Consider the following 17,203-nt stretch of genomic DNA (forward strand, 5'->3'; position numbering starts at 1 on the left):
CTAGATCCACAGGCAGCAGGAGGAGACTGTTCCACATAGGGCGTAGCTTGCGCATAGTAGACCTCAAAGCCCACCTCACGGTGACACACTTCTTCCAGCAAGGCCACATCCTACTCCAACAGGGTCACATCTCATAGTGCCACTCCCTATGGCCAAGCATTCAAACACATGAGTCTATGGGGGGCATTTAATAATTGAAAATAAGATGCCAGGCAACAGATAGTAAATGGAAATTTTTATTTTTTTAAGATTTATTTATTATGTATACAGTATTCTGCCTGCATGTACACCTGCAGGGCAGAAAAGAACATCAGATCTCATTATAGATGGTTGTGAGCCACCATGTGGTTGCTGGGAATTGAACTCAGGACCTCTGGAATAGCAGTCGGTGCTCTTAACCTCTGAGCCGTCTCTCCCGCCCATGGAGAAATTTATTAAATGAGCATGGGGATAGAAGGAAGAGGGAGAGGGGTACCCTAGACAGAGACAGAGACAGAGAAACAAGAGATAGAGAGGTTAGCGATAAGAAGAGGGAAGCGAGAGGTGAGAGAGGTGAGAGGGAGAGAGGGGGAGGTGAGAGGGAGGAAGAAAGAGGTAAGCGAGCCTCAAGCACTGTTTGTCCTTTTATAATCTTGGGTAGGGCCACGCCCAATGGGAGGCAGGCAATGACATCACAAGTAGGCAGACAGAAGCAGAATCCTAACAATACCTCTTCAACTGCCACATAAATAACCCAAAGAACAAGTTTGATCCCTGGAGCCCACATGATAGAGAATCATCTCCTACAAGTTGGTAAGTTGCCTTCTGATGTCCACAAGCATTCCGTGGCCTGTGGTTGATGTAAACCCCACACTTTCCATCTTAAGGAAAATAAGAGTGAGTTATTCTGGGTCCATTTTTTTTGGTTTGGTTTGGTTTGGTTTTTTGGGTTTTGTTTGGTTTTTGGTTTTGTTTTTGTTTTTGAGACAGGGTTACTCTGTGTAGCCTTGGCTGTCCTAGACTGACTTTGTAGAAAGGCGGGCCTGGAACTCACAGTGATCCACCTGCTGGGATTAAAGGCGTGAGCCACCACGCCCGGTGTGGGTCCATTTTGAGTGGCGATGGCTCAGGAACACTGATTTAAGTTAGCCCAGGGTCCATGTTCCAATATGGAATCCAGTGTTCAGGAGGTTTTTTTTTTTTTTTTTAATAGTTTTACAGAACAAAAAAAGTCACAAACCAAGGCAAGTTTGATATACATCAAGGAGGCAGGCACGGTGAGATGGGAGAAGCTTTTCCACGGGCCCAAGATGCTACCTGAGATTCTACGTTGGTAGAAGCTAGTGGTCTGCTAAGTTAATACATTCCAAATGGTTTTAATCTATTGTCACAAGATGTTAGTTTTAAACCGGGCGTGGTGGCGCACGCCTTTAATCCCAGCACTCGGGAGGCAGAGGCAGGCGGATCGCTGTGAGTTCGAGGCCAGCCTGGACTACAAAGTGAGTCTAGGACAGCCAAGATTACACAGAGAAACCCTGTCTTGAAAAAACAACAAAAAAAAGATGTTAGCTTTGACATGGGATCAGGGAAAATTAATGGTTGTTCTGGAAGGCTAGAACCAGCCTAAGTTAAGGTACTTAGCCTCTGGACCTGCAACATTCCAACCTCTCCACAGTACTGCAACTCTAATACCAATCGGTCTCTGCAGACACAACTTTTTTCATAGTATTTCTTTCACATGTGTGTTCATATACAATATATAAGATTAAAAATCAGACATATAGAAAGGGGCTGAGGGTAGTGGGGACACTTTAATCCCAGCACTCAGGAGGCAGAGACAGGAGATTTCTGTGAGCTTGAGGCCAGCCTGGTCTACAGAGAGAGTTCCATGACAGCCAAAGTAGTCTCAAACCCTGTCTCAAAAACAAACAACAAAAATCAAAGGGGGGAGGCAGCTAAAATTGAAGCGATAACAATAATTGAAAAACCTTCCAACAAAAAAGAAAGTTCTGGCCCAGATGGATTCACTGTGAAATTTAGCCAGTCTACTAATGACAAGCTATCAGACTATTCCATGATGTCTACTTCATAGAAGAATAAAAGCTTTCAATTTATTTTTACAAAACCACCAACAACAACAGCAACAAAAATTAGACCAATTTCCCTGATAAACATAGATACAAAAATTCTCAATAAAATACTTGCAAATCAAATTCAAGAATATAATAAACAAGCCAGGCGTGGTGGCGCACGCCTTTAATCCCAGCACTCGGGAGGCAGAGGCGAGTGGATCACTGTGAGTTCGAGGCCAGCCTGGTCTACAAAGTGAGTCCAGGACAGCCAAGGCTACACAGAGAGACCCTGTCTCGAAAAACATATATATATATATATATATATATATATATATATATATATATATATATATATCAAACAAACAAATAGTCATCATGATCAAGTTGACTTTACCCAGTAATACAGGGATTACTTAAATATGCAATTCAAGGACAATGACCACAGATCTTTTCAATTGATACAGAAATGGCCTGTGACAAATTCCAACATTTCACAGTAACTCCTACTCCTAAGGAGACTAGGAATGGAGGGGACACACCTCAACACTATAAGAGCAGCATATGAGAACCCTATACCCAACATCTTGTAAGTTTCCAGTAGGATCAGGAACGGGGCAGCACCATCTCCCGTCTCCACTCCAGTTAGATGCAGAGCTTGATGACTCAGCTAACATAGAAGTCAAGAGAAGGAAAAGGGGGATGCAAATAGAGAACACACAGACAAAGTATCCTGTTGGCAGATGACATGATTGTGTTATACATAAGAGACCCTAAAGACTGCACAAGAAAACTCCTTGGCCTGATAATCACTTTCAGCAAACTAGCAGGACACTTTCAGGAAAATAATTCAATTCACAGTGGCCTCAGAACAATGAAACAAACAGAAGAGAACAAACCACCCCTCCCCCACCTGCCCTTGGAATAAACCTAACCAAGGAAGTGAAGTAGCTCTACAATTAGAAGCCTTAGCCCACCAAAAAGGAAATTGGGGAAGGCACTAGAAGATGAAAGGATTTATGCTCATAGATTAGAATTAATATTCTAAAACAGCTGTTCTAAACTGGGTGTGATAGTGCACACCTGTAATCCCCACACTCAGGGAAGCAGACAGGACGATCTTTGTGAGTTCGAGGCCAGCCTGGTCTACAAAGTGAGTCCAGGACAGCCAAGGCTATACAGAGAAACCCTGTCTCAAAAAACTAAAACAAAACAAACAAAAAGCTGTTCTACCAAAAGCAGTCTACAAATTTAATGCGAGCTCCATCAAAATTCCAACACCGTTCTTCAGAAGAAACAAGAATCTTAAAACACATATGGAAGCACAGGACCCCAGCCAGAGCAATAAGAAACACGTTTGAGACCTGTGTCCATTTCATCAGGCTGTTTATTGGTTGGGTTATTTGATTTCTTGTTAATTTTGAGTTCATTGTATATTGTAGATTTTTTTTTTTCCTTTTTAACATCTCCCACTGTGTCAGCTAGTACAAACGGCTTTCACATCTCAAACATGGAAACAGAGATTAAAATCTAAAGACCAGTGGCAAATCAGACCGAAAGCAAGCCAACCGAGAGTTCTCCGAAGTGGAATTCTGAACCCTGCTGTCACATTATCAAACAGCCATTCAATGAATGGCTTAACTGAGACTTCAAAGTAACAATTTCAAGTTGTAACTTCTTTAAAAATGGTACCAGGGACATAAGCCAAACCATGGTCCAGAAACACAGGGTTTGCCAGGAACTCCCTAAGTCGTAAAACTGAACAGCTAGAATGCTTCTCCACAAGTAAAACTGGGTCAAAATAAAAACTCATTTTCTTTAGCAAATAATTCATATGGGTTTATGTGTAACCACTATCAAGAGTTGGGAACCAGGGAAAAACTGAGAAAACGACCAATGGGGAATTTTCCTGTGTTCCAACTGTGGGAAACAACGTTTGCCCTGGTTGGCTTCATCAAAACTGTTACAGGTTGGGCTGGAGAGATGGCTCAGAGGTTAACAGCATGACTGCTCCTCCAGAGGACCCAGGTTCGATTCCCAGCACCCACATGGCAGCTCACAACTGTCTGTAACTCCAAGATCTGACACCCTCACACAGACATACATGCAGGCAAAACAATGCACATTTAAAAACAAAAAACAAAACAACAACAAATCCTGTTACAGATCACTTAGGATGATTAATCAATCGTACCACCTCAGTTCCCAGATTTGTTGTTTCCTTCCCTCCTTCCTTTTGTTAAACCTGAGAATCACGAAGTCCTCAATTGTCTGATTAAAGCAAGTTGTATTTTGGGGTGCACCCATGACTGGCAAGCCCACTGCTTCACCCTAACCAGGATTTGAGAGAACAGCCCCTGCTGGCCGCGTGAAGTCCCTTTTATAGGAGAAGTAGGTGTTCACAGGGGTGAGAGGATTGGCCGTTGTACATTGTTAGAAAGATACTATGAAAAGGGAAGAAACAAAGGCAAGGTTATATATCGTGTGAATGGGGTTGCAAGCAGCTTACATCAGATCTCAGAAACAGGGAATTTTTTTTAAAAAACAGAATTAATCCACTTTGTTTTTCTTGTAAAAACCCTTATGTGGTAGCCACAGCTGGAGCCTGGGTCCTCTGAACAGACACTCTCTCTGGTGTGGGTTTTCACAAGATGATCAGTGAATTCCTGATAAGGAGACTTGGTGAACACAGTTTCCAGAGATTGGGTGTCAGGTAGCTGTAGGTCTTGGAAATAGCATCAAAAGTGGCCTTGGCAAAGTTGCCCAGGATGGCAGTACAGCCCCTAGCTGATGTGTAGCAGTCATCAATACCGGCCATCATCAGTAGCTTCTTGGGCACAAGAGCTGATACAACGCTAGTGACTCTGGGGTCAGGGATGAGACGCACCAAACAGAGCCACAGCGGCCTGTCACCTTGCCTGGAACAGTGTGTGGTTTGCCAATCTTGTTCCCCCAGTAGCCTCTCCGCACAGGGACGATGGAAAGCTTGGCCAAGATGATGGCCCCTCGGATAGCAGTGGCTACCTCCTTGGAATGCTTAACACTAAGACCAATGTGACCATTGTAGTCCCCAATAGCGACAAAAGCCTTGAACCTGGTCCGCTGGCCAGCCCGTGTCTGCTTCTGCACTGGCATAATCTTGAGAACCTCATCCTTTAGGGATGCGCCCAGGAAAAAATCAATAATCTCGGATTCCTTAATGGGCAGGGAGAACAGATAAATCTCCAAGGACTTGATCTTCATATCCTTAACCAGGCGGCCCAGCTTGGTGATGGGGATCCACTCCTTGTCTTCGGCTTTCCCTCCACGAGCCCCCGCGGCCTCGACCCCGGCCACGGCCTCGGCCTCGGCCACGACCGCGGCCCCTAAGCCCGCTGCCGAATCCTCCGCGGAACCGCCTCGCCCTCCTAACCCTGGACCCCCGGGTCCTCCAGGCCCTCCCGCTGCACCGGCGTCATCCGCCATTTGGTGTTTTCCCGAAGAAGAAGAAGCGAAACAGGGAATTCTTAATTACAAATATAAACTTTATTTCGCAAGGACTTAACACAGGTCACACAACTTGCTCTGTTTTTTGTTTGTTTTTGGTGGGTTTTGTTTTGTTTTTCTGTTTTGTTTTGTTTTGTTTTGTTTTTTGGGTTTTTTTTTTTTTTTTTTTGTCTCTGAAACAGGGTTTCTCTGTGTAGCTTTAACTATCCTAGACTCTCTGTAGACCAGGCTGGCCTTGAACTCACAGAGATTTGCCTGCCTCTGCCTCCCGAGCGCTGGGATTACAGGCGTGCACCACCACCACCCAGCACCACAACTTATTCTTTAACTAGAATTTAACACAGGACAAACAGGAACTTCTTTGTAACTGTCTTAACTGCAAAGAGAACTCTTAACAAGCAAGGCATATTTTTCCTGTTTTGGTCTCCCATTAGCTTATGAGGTATATTATTCTTGTTTCCCCCCCCCTTCCCCCCCGCCACTCACCCCCCTTTCATCCCTCCCTTCTCTCTTTTGGGCTAAGGCAGGATCTTACTCTGTAGTCCAGGCTGCCCTCAGATATGTAGCAACCCTGCTTCAGACACCTGTATGTGGGACTCCACATGTGAGCTACCATATATGGTTTTCCTGTACTCCTAATGATGTAAAGAAATAAAAATTGGTATAGGAAAATTGTTAATCGTCGTTTGTCCAAGCCAGGGAACGTTCCCTCTACCCTCCTTACAGCCATGAACCAACATTATAGAAAAGACAGGGGGAGCTGGAGAGATGACTTGGCTACTTTTCTAGAGGACCTGGGTTTAATTCTTAATACTCACACGGTGGCTCACAAATTCCTGTAGCTACAGTAGTTCCAGGGGACCCCAAAAGAGGACCTCTTTTGGCCTCCTTACCCACCAGGTATGCAAGTGGTGCTTAGACTTACACACAGGGAAAAATGCTGGTCTGCATAAACTTAAATTTAAGAAAAAATTTTAAGAAGGAGAGAGGAACCAGAACCCAGGAAATAGGCATATGCTAATTTATAATAAAACCTGTCAGAACTGGGTGGAATCCTTTCCTGGCAGGCAAGATTCCTGGCAGACACTGTAATTTTGAAGGAATCCATTCCATTGTTTCTGTGTAACTGGAGTGGCGGAAATGAATATTCTCTAGAGACACTGTGTCCCTCAACCTGGTACTAGAGTCCTAAACAACAGGCCTCACAGGAATCTCAATGTGAAAGAAGGAAAAGAATGAAGCCTGGGTTCAGTCAGAGGGGGACTTGTCTCCCAGGGGGGAAAGGTTCCTCCTTATCAGATCACCTAAGAGACCGAGACAGGAGTCCAGACAGTGACGGGTCAGTGGGGAGGACTACATCTTGACCCAGACTGCTTAAATGTTTATTTTCCTGGCCACTTTTGTTTTTTTGTTTTGTTGTGTGGGTTTTGTTTTTCCAGACAAGATTTCTCTGTGTAGCCCTGGCTGTCCTGGAACTCTCTCTGCAGACCAGGCTGGCCTTGAACTCACGGATGTTCTGATTCCCGAGGGCTGGGATTAAAGGCATGTGCCACCACTACCCAGCAAATGTGTAGCCCAGGCTAACCTCAAACCTGTGATCCTCCTGCCTCCTCCTTCAGTGAACTCTGCTGGTGTGACAGCTGGCATTGGCCTCTATTTAACTTTAATCTCACTTCAAGACCCTGAAGACAGACTTGAGGGGATCACTGGATCTCTGTCCCTCTTCACAATGTGCCCACATTGAAAGAAGTCTTTGTATGCTGTTTAGTACTCATTTGGCTTTTTACTAATCACTGGTTTCTCAACAGTGGGTGGCCAAGCCTGGCTTCTTGGGATACAGCATAACCCCAAGTTTGGTAACAATAGCATCCATATTTTTTTGTTTTGTTTTGTTTTTTTAAAGATTTATTTATTATTAAATATACAGTGCTCTGCTTTCATGTACACCTGCAGGCCAGCAGAGGGCATCAGATCACGTTGTAGATGGTTATAAGCCACCATGTGGTTGCTGAGAATTGAACTCAGGACCTCTGGAGGAGCAGTCAGTGCCCTTATCCTCTGAGCCATCTCTCCAGCCCCAGGACCTATGTTTAATACAGTAAGTAACAAGACACCAGAAGCAAACTATGAAGAAGCAGATATGGTGACACATGTCTATAATCACAGCACTTGGGAGGCGATGAGACGGAGTCTGAGGCCAACCTGGACTACACATTGAGAGCCTACCTCAAACCAAATACAGTGATAGGGCTTAATAATGAGGGGTAAAGCTACCAGCCGAGAATTGATATACAAGCTCTAATAAAGAATAAACAATGTGGGCAGAACCATAGGAGGCAAATTCAGAGTGGGTGGGGATATACCCCTGCTGAGGAACGGGGCTCTTCCGTATCAGTTGGAAGGTGTTACCTATGCTTGCCACCTTGGCCATTTGTTGGGCTCCCATCTGAACTGAGCTCACTATTTTATATTATTTTTTTTTTCAAGGCAGGGTTTCCCTGTGTAGCTCTCGCTGTCCTGGACCTACTTTGTAGACTAGGCTGACCTCGAACTCACAGTGATCCACCTGCCTCTGCCTCCCAAGTGCTGGGTTTAAAGGTGTGCGCCACCACCACCTGGCTACTATTTTATATTATAATGACACTTGCCTTCCCTGTCATTGGCCATCTGAGGCTACAACATGAACTTAGGGTCACATTCTATATGTCAAAAATCAAGTTCAGCCACCTGTCCTTGAGAATTAAATAGCTGATTAAAACAGCCAAATAGTAAAAAGCAGAAAAATTTTTTTCAATGTGGCTACAGTGAGAAAAGAGACAAAGAGGTCCAGTGACCCCTCTCAAGTCCATCTTCAAGACCTTAAAATGAAAGTAGAGGTTAAATGGAAGGCCAGGGCTGTGCACGTCTAAGTAGCTCTGGCCAGGTGTGGTCCTGCACAGTAGTGACCCGTCATTGTCTGGGCTTCTGTCTTATTCTCTGTGGCGGTAGAACTGTGTGAAATCTTTTTCAGAAGACAAGTTTCCATATGGCCAGTGTCTGAAATTTCCACTTCCTTGGGGTTTAGTGTTTCAACAGTATGAGAGTGTGTGAGGCACAAGTGTCTTCTTTGACTATGCTCCTTTCTGCCAGGCCAGCTACTATGAGCACCAGGGGCCACTGGGAGTTCAACTCCACTTGTTCAAATGAGGTACACTGGGTACACTTCAAGCTGTGAATGATCATCTGCCAGAGAGTGGGATATTTTTTCTTTCTTGAGACAAGCTCTCAATATGTAGATCTGGCTGGCCTGGAACTAGCTGTGTCTATGTATGTAGACCAACAATGTCATCGAAGTCATAGATAGCCACTTGTCTCTGCCTTTTGAGTGCTGGAATTAAATGTATACACAACAATGTCTAGTCTCAAATTTTGTATTTTACTTTTGGCTGTTTTGTCTCTACAAAATACACACACACACACACATGTGCATGCACATGTGCACATAATAAAAGAACTATTTGATTGTATAAAATTTTAATATAAAAAACCTTAAGTCTCGGTGGTCAAGTGCTTACCTATCATAACACAGTACCCGTGGTTTGCTCCCTATTATCATATATACATACAAAATAATATAAGATGAAAATGTCAGCTGTAAACAGAAAAAAAAAAGCAATACGTGGGGCAAAGGTTAATATCTTTAGGAAAAAGGGCTGGTGAGTTGCTTACCTTGCATGTATAAGGCTCTGGAGTCAATCCCCAGTACTGGATTGGGGATAATGTGCATATTCATTGAATTGCCATGTGTGGCAGCAACGGCCTATAATCCCAAAATTTGGGAAACCAAAGCAGAAAGGAGTTCAAGAACAGCCTAGGTTACGAAAAACAACAGAATCTTTAAGAAAAGATAAAATGGCTGAACATGATATGACGGCTGACCAGCCTAGCAACTAGGAGGCAGAGGAAGGAGGATCATTGTGAGTTAGAGGTCAGCCTGATCTAAGGAAACAGTTCCAGGCCAGTCATGGAACCCTATCCAAAAAAGAGAAAGAGGAAGGAAGGGAAGGAGGGAGAGAGGGAGGGAGGGAGTGAAAAAAATAGGCCAATTAAATAGAAAAAATGTGTTTTTAAAAGTCATGGATAAAGCCAGGTGTGGTGGTGCATGCCTTTAATTCCAGCATTTGGGAGGCAGAGGCAGGTGGATTGCTGTGAGTTCGAAGCCAGCCTGGTCTACAACGCATGGCCAGGATGGCCAAGATAACATAGAGAAACCCTGTCTCAAAAAACAAAACAACAACAACAACAAAACAAAAAAGGCACGGCTTCTTCTTCAACCTGTTCACCTGGACAGCTTGATAGCTTAAAACGAAGATCTGGCTTGCTTTTTCTCCTATCATTAGGGCCTCCAGCCTGAGTGTTGGTCTGACAAATTCAAGGCCAGACCAGGATATGTTCAGCCCAAACTTGTGAAAAATCTGTCTGTAAAAGCCAGAGAGATGGCTCAGAGGTTAATAGCACTGTCTATTCTGGCCAGGAGTCCTGAGATCAATTCCCAACAACCCACATGATGGCTCACAACCATCTATAATGAGATCTGGTGCCCTCTTCTGGTGGGCAAGCACACATACAGGCAGAACATTGTATATATAATAAATCTTTAAAAAAAAAAAAAAGCCAGAGGAAACAGATGTCAATGGCAAACACTATTTGCAGACATGACAATGCTACTGTACATACAAACTTACAGCAGCTGAGACTCCATGCTCAAGAACATGATCAAACCACTAAAATCCCAGCATACGTCAGGGAGGTGCTCAAGAAGTCCTGCCCCGTCCAAAGAGCTACTGGTGTCTTCTGGGAGATGGAGCTCCTGAGAGACTACCCATGACTCAGTAGATGATCTTTGTGGTGGTGTAAATGACAATGGCCTACGGGCTCATAGATTTGCATGCTTAGCCTCCAATTGGTGACCTGTTTGGAAAGATCAGGAAACTGTAGTAGGCGTGTCCTTGTTGGAGGAAGTGTATCTCCGGGGGTGGGCTTTGAGGTTTCAAAAGCCCACCCCAGGTCTCAGTCTGTCAGTCTTCCTCTCCTCCCTCTCTGTCTCCTCTCTCCTCCCCTTCCCTCTCCTTGCTATGAAGTTCCCATCTCCTCTGATAATGGGTGATCCGATACTGGTCTTTCTTTGGGTGAGTAGCTGGTATCTGACATAGGACATTGTCCATGTGCTGTAACGCCATTTGGAAATGGATTTGTTGAATTCTAGAAGAAATCAATGTAAGGTTAAGAAGAAGTTAAGAGTAAATACACCAAAAAGAGGGAATGCCTATGAACTCCATATTCTGGTTTTATCAGCTCCCTGAAGGATATATTTGCTATTTTGTTAGATTAGAGGACGGTGGGAGAAGGCATCAGAGTAAAGGTAATTATGTAATAGGGTGGTTATGGAAGCTCTTAAGGTTAGTTTTGGTTAATGATTATGTAGCTTTGGAATTTCCACTAGGAAACTATATTGACAGAAATTAGCAGAGACTTTTTTTAAAAAATTATGTGGTCACAGATCCTTTATTATAAGAACAGAAAGGTGCCAGATGTGGTGGTGCATGCCTTTAATCCCAGCACTCGGGAGGCAGAGGCAGCTGGATTGCTTTGAGTTCTAGGCCAGCCTGGTCTACTAAGTGAGTCCAGGAGAGAGCCAAGATAACAGAGAACCCTGTCTCAAAAACAAAGCAAAACAAAACAAAAATGAAAACAAAACAAACAACCAGAAAGGTAATATTAGCTCTGTCCTAGGTTAAACATGTGAACCTGTGAAATAACTTCTACTATGGCCAGTTTATAAATGTGGTGGTTTGAATAAAATTTGTGCCCATAGGCCTTAGGGAGTAGCACTATTAGGTGTGGCCTTGTTGGAGTGGGTGTGGCTTTGTGGGAGGAAGTGCATCACTCGGGGGTGGGCTTTGAGGTTTCAGAAGCTCAAGCCTGGCCAGTGTCACTTTCACTTCTGCTGTCTGCATATCCAGATGTAGAACTCTCAGCCCTTCAGCGCCATGTCTGCCTGCAGGCTGCCATGCTTCCCCCACGATGACAATGGACTAAAGCTCTGAAACTGTGAGCCAGCCCCAACTCAGCGGTTTCCTTTGTAAGAGTTGTCTTTGTCCTGGTGTCTCTTCACAGCAATAAAACTCTAACTAAGACAACTGAATGTAGCACATTTTTAGGAAGTCTGTGAGTAACCTTTTTGGAAAGAGAGGGGTACTAGCCATTGACTGGCACAGGGCCATAATGGTCAGTGTCATGTATTTCCCTGTGTTTCCTAAAGTCTGCCCTTGAGCTGATGCGATTTGGATGTAGCCTTAGCCTTGACTGAAGTCAGATAGCCAGAAATGGTGGGTGAGATCTGAAAGAGAGATAATCTGATTGGCTGGTTATTAGAGGTGGGTGAACACAGACGGGGACAGAAAAGACAAAAGGAAGGTTTTGAGGATATTTACAACATCTAAAAGAAGAGCAAGGCTTAACTAAGGTGGCCACTGAAAGGCAAAATAATGATTTCCCTCAGGGCAGTGGTGGTGCATGCCTTTAATCCCAGCACTCAGGAGGCAGAGGCAGGCTCTCTTTGAGTTCAAGGCCAGCCAGGTCTACAGAGTGAGTTCCAGGACAGCCAAGGCTACACAGAGAAATCTTGTAAAAAAAAAAAAAAAAGATTTTACTCTGGAGAAAATAAGCAAGCTCTCATACGTAGGTGCCTAGAACTACAACCCAAAACATGCTATGTCTCAGAGCAGCCTGGTTAATCAACAATTATATTTGGTTGGGGAGACTTCTAGAAAAGAATTTCAGCTCTTATACTAGTTCACAAGAGACAAGCTGTTGGGCTGACTGCTTTTATCCAGGAGTCCTGTCATAGGAATGTTAGGCCACACACAGAGATAAGTAATAAGCTGACTATGTGGGCTGGAGATGCTCGTTGGTTAAGAGCACTGGTTGCTCTTCCAGAGGACCTGTATTAGATTCCCGGCACCCTCATGCTGGCTCTAGGGGAACTGAATGCCCTCTTCTGACCTCTGCATGCACCAGGCACACACATGGTGATACACAGACACCACAGACAGGCAAAATACCTATGTTATATGCTATGGGGAGAGGCTAAAATAGCCCAAAATAATGTTGGCTTTTGCTTTAGTTAGGTTTCTAGTGTTGTGACCAAAAGCAGCTGAGGGAGAAACGGTTTATTTCAGCTTATAGTGGTGTCCATCATGAAGGAAAGTGTGGGCCGGAATTCAAGGCAGGAACCTGGAGGCAGGAACTAAAGCAGAGACCATGGAGTAGTGTTACTTATTGGCTTGCTCCCCATGGCTTGCTTTTTTATACACCCCGGAAGCACTAACCCAGGTATGGCACTGCATATAGTGACCTGGGCATTGCCACATTAATCGGTAACAAAAAACAAACAAACAAAAACTGCCCCCACAGACTTGCCTACAGGCCAATCTAATACAATCAGTTCCTTCAAGTGACATTCCCTCTTCCTAGATGACTCAAATTTGTGTCAAAGTGACAAAAGCTATCCGGTACAACTCTGGCCCTATAATATTTTATTATTTTTGTAAATATTTATTTATTTATTATGTATACAGTGATTTGCCTGCATGTACATCTGCAGGCCAGAAGAGGGCATTAGATCACATTATAGATGGTTGTGAGCCACCATGTGGTTGCTGGGAATTGAACTCAGGACCTCTGGAAGAACAGTCAGTGCTCTTAACCTCTGAGCCATCTCTCCAGCCCCCAGTAATATTTTAATTTTCCACAACTGCTAAAGTAAGTTACTGAAATTCTAATAGCCATGATGTGAATTTTGCTCTGGGAGCTCTAGTTCATACTTCCCCTGCTGGTCACAAATATCATTTTGTGTATCTAGAACATACTGTCCTATGTCTCTTGGTACTAGAAAGAATTATTCCTAGGATATGCTATAGATGAGACTAAACAGGCAGGAAGTCAGTCTTCAGTAGAGAAAGGTGGTTGGCAAAGCTATCAGGAAATCTGTGGATCATATTAAATCTACTAGCCTTCATGGTCTGGGTCTGAGTTTTCTCATTTGTCCTATATGTCTGCCATAACATTTACCTATAACTTGTGAGTATTATATTTTAAATTAATTGAATATGCTGTGACCGAAAAAAGGTAGATTAACAAAACAGCTATTTTAATTTGCATAAGAGCTAACCCAAATAGTTGGATAGTCTCTAAATAGAGCAATGCAGTTCTTCTAGGATTGTCAGATGAGCTGGGCATGGTGGTGCACGCCATTGATCCCAGCACTTGAGAGGGAGAGGCAGGCGGATTACTGTGAGTTCAAGGCCAGCCTAGTCTACAAAGCAAGTCGAGGACTTGCCTGCACTATCATAGTGATAGGCAGCAGGGACTGCTACAAAAAGGGAACCAGTTAGGGAACTCAGAAATAAATCCACACAGCTATGGACGTCTACTTTTTAGCAAAGACGTCAAAAATTTATTGATTAGAAAAAAGACCATCAGCCGGGCAGTGGTGGCACACGTCTTTAATCCCAGCACTTGGGAGGTAGAGGCAGGCGGATCCCTGTGAGTTCGAGGCCAGCCTGGTCTACCAATCAAGTCCAGGATAGTCAAGGCTACACAGAGAAACCATGTCTCGGAAAACAAAAACAAACAAACAAAAAGAGACCATCTACTGTGCTGGCAAAACCTACAAAAGAATAAACTTAGAACCTTATTTTTCTTTCTTTTTCTTTTTCTTTTTCTTTTTCTTTTTGAGACAGAGTTTCTCTGTACAGCCCCTGACTATCCTGGACTCACTTTGTAGACCAGGCTGGCCTGGAACTCACAGCGACCTGCCTGACTCTGCCTCCCGAGTGCTGGGATTAAAGGCAAAGGCCACCACTGCTCACCTAGAATCCTTTTTTTTTCCTCAGTCCTTGGGTTTGCTTTTCTTTTTACTATTATTATTATTTATTCATATTACATCCCGATAGAACCCTATTTTTTACCCAGTAAAACCTGAATTGCAGAAAGTGTCAGATGTCAGTGAAGAGAGCCCAGCACAGGAAACAGCCCTGGGAGCTGACAAACAGGTCAGGGAGACAGCTCTGTGCGTAAAGGTGCTTGTTGTATAGCCCGGAGCCCACCTGAAAGTGCAAGAAGCCAGCCAAGTTGTCCTTTGACTGCTACAAGTGTGTCAGGGCAAACGTGCACACATAATAAAGAAGTAGCTTCTACAAGACAACGGAACAGTCTACAGGAAAAAAAAATCACCTATACTTCAAACAAAAGGTCAATATATAGAAAATATAGAGATTTGTAAAAATTAGGCACCCAAAAAAGACTACAAATGGGTCAATAAACAGACTACACAGAAAGTCAAACATAAATAAGCAATATTTAGGAAAATACATCTCTAGCCATTAGGGAAATACAAAGCAAAATGACTCATATTCCATCTCATACTACTCAGACGGTTATAATAGGGAAAACAAATGACAACCCGTGCTTATGAAGGGAAAAGAGGAAGCCTTGTACACTGTCTGTATAAGGGTAAATTAAATAAAGAAAATCTACACAAAAAAGCAGGCCCATACAGCTCTAGGAAATCTCACATCCATGCTCTCAGCTAGCCCAGCTCAGGCCCTGTAGCCGGCAGCTTCTGCGGTGTGTGGCCACGCCCTACCTGCTCAGTACACAAGCTGTCCAAGACTACGGCGCTGGTGCTCGGGCACCCTCCCGTTGTGTACCACCGGGTCTTCCCTCATACATGGATTCAGGTGAAAGGTCCTGCCGATCCCTAGTAGAACCCTGGGACTTTGACATCTTTTGAGATCCTGAAGATCTTTTGCTCCTCCCATTTCCTCCAGGACTCCTGAGAAACTCTCAGAAACTTCATTCCGATGAAACTTCCAACTCTGGGGCATTCCTCAACGTAGGAAACTAGCCTTAGCACATCTTGACCTGCAACACGTGCAACACCCTCTATTCCTAAACACAGACCTTTGCTCCCTCTCTCAAAAAATAAAATAAAATAAAATAAAGAAAAAAGCAAACATTTGTGCCTCAAGTTGGACCCGATTCACACCTAAATGCCCTCAACAAGCAAAGCTGCTACACTGCCTGGCATGTCCAAGCCTACACCTTGCGGGTGTGAAGCAGTGACTCCGACGAGCTGCCGAGCGGTCAGCGGGTCCCCATCTTCAGGCTCTGCCGACCTCTTCTCCTGCCTTTCCCTTTGCTTTTACGTTCCGCATGTCACACTTTACTAAGCTTAAACTTCTAACCCTAATTCCTGGGGTCCTCTCTCATGCCCTGATCCGGCAGCGAGCCCCCTCCATCCCTGCCTCTCTGCACCCTTTCCCTTCGCCCACACCCGTACCCACAATGTATCCACCTCTGCCACTCCCTTCCTCAGCGCCTCACGTTTGCGCTCTCTGTGCCTCAGAACTGAACTGCTGGTCCATACAGCTCGGTTTCTTTCAGGTCCAGCTGAGCTCTGAGCTCTCATCCCTCCTGGAGGACTCAGATCCTGCCCACAACAAGAAGACAGTTTTTGTTCACATGGTTGCTGAGAGTTTTTAAGTAGCCCAGGTGTGCCACAATAAAATGTATCTGTGCTAAGGCGCCAAGCAGGAAGTGCTGGAGCAAAGGCTAAGGCAGCAGGCATGCACCAGCCATATCCTCCCGCAGACCTCAGCCTCTTTTTTGTTCCATGAGAGAAGCAAGGAGTCTCAGCAGCCCTGCCAGCTGCCAAGCCAGGAGCCCACTGCAAAGCGGCCCAGGCGATTTTCAGTTCAGAAGGTCAGACTGTGTAACCTATGCTGGGTCCTAACACCTGCTCGTTCTCCTTGGCCTTGACATCAGTGTCTGGATTCTTTAGTATGTCTGATTTTTAAACCATTGAGTTCACTTTTAGGGGAAAAAATGCCTTTTCTCTATAGATTATATTGGCAAATTATCAATCACTGTTTAAGGTTACTGAGAAGTGCCCAGCAGTGGTTGTGTGTGCATTTGATCCCAGCACTTGGGAGACAGAGGCAGGCAATGAGTTGAAGGCCAGCCAGGCCTACAGAACCTACAGAGTTCCAGGACAACCAGGGCTACACAGAGAAACCCTGTCCAAACAACAGAAAGAAAAGAAAAAATAACAAAACAAGATTTCTGAGAAGCTGGCCCACTTGAGACTCAACCATGTTTGTTTCAAAATGTCCCCTAAAACCCTTGTCCTGGATCAGGTTGGTCTCAACTCTGTGGCAAAGGAAAGAACAATAAAGCCACCCCAGAGTAAAGGCAGTATGCCTAAAGGTCGGCTAAGAGGCCAGCTATTTCCAGAACAGGTTATTATTTATCTCATGATATAGAGATCTCTATAATAAAAGCCGCTAATGGGATGCTCGTCCACAGAGAAAGCAGAAAGGGCTTTCTGCCTCCAACTGTAATAGTTCTGACAGGGTTGCCTTGGTCGGTTTCTACGGGAGGGTGTACATGTTTTCCTATGTATCTGCTACATATACGCATTCAAACCAAAAGCATGGTTATGATGGATGGCACCATGTACTGTAGAAATGCTGTCTTGTGCTTTCTATAAAGCTTACCTGGAGATTTACAAAGCCTCATAGCTCAACAGTACACAGGTAAATGTAAATGTATTACATTGCCCTATC

The 17,203-nt window shown here is 44.3% G+C and overlaps 1 pseudogene across 1 annotated transcript; it reads right to left on the reverse strand.

Moving 5' to 3' along the window:
• Positions 1-4,585: 4,585 nt before the first annotated feature.
• Positions 4,586-5,513, reverse strand: LOC311582964 (small ribosomal subunit protein uS5-like; annotated as a pseudogene). The gene has a single exon. The product of its transcript is annotated as a small ribosomal subunit protein uS5-like (transcript).
• Positions 5,514-17,203: the final 11,690 nt, after the last annotated feature.

Source organism: Acomys minous (assembly GCF_964271855.1).
Source record: "Acomys minous genome assembly, chromosome: 14".
Lineage (NCBI taxonomy): Eukaryota > Metazoa > Chordata > Mammalia > Rodentia > Muridae > Acomys > Acomys minous.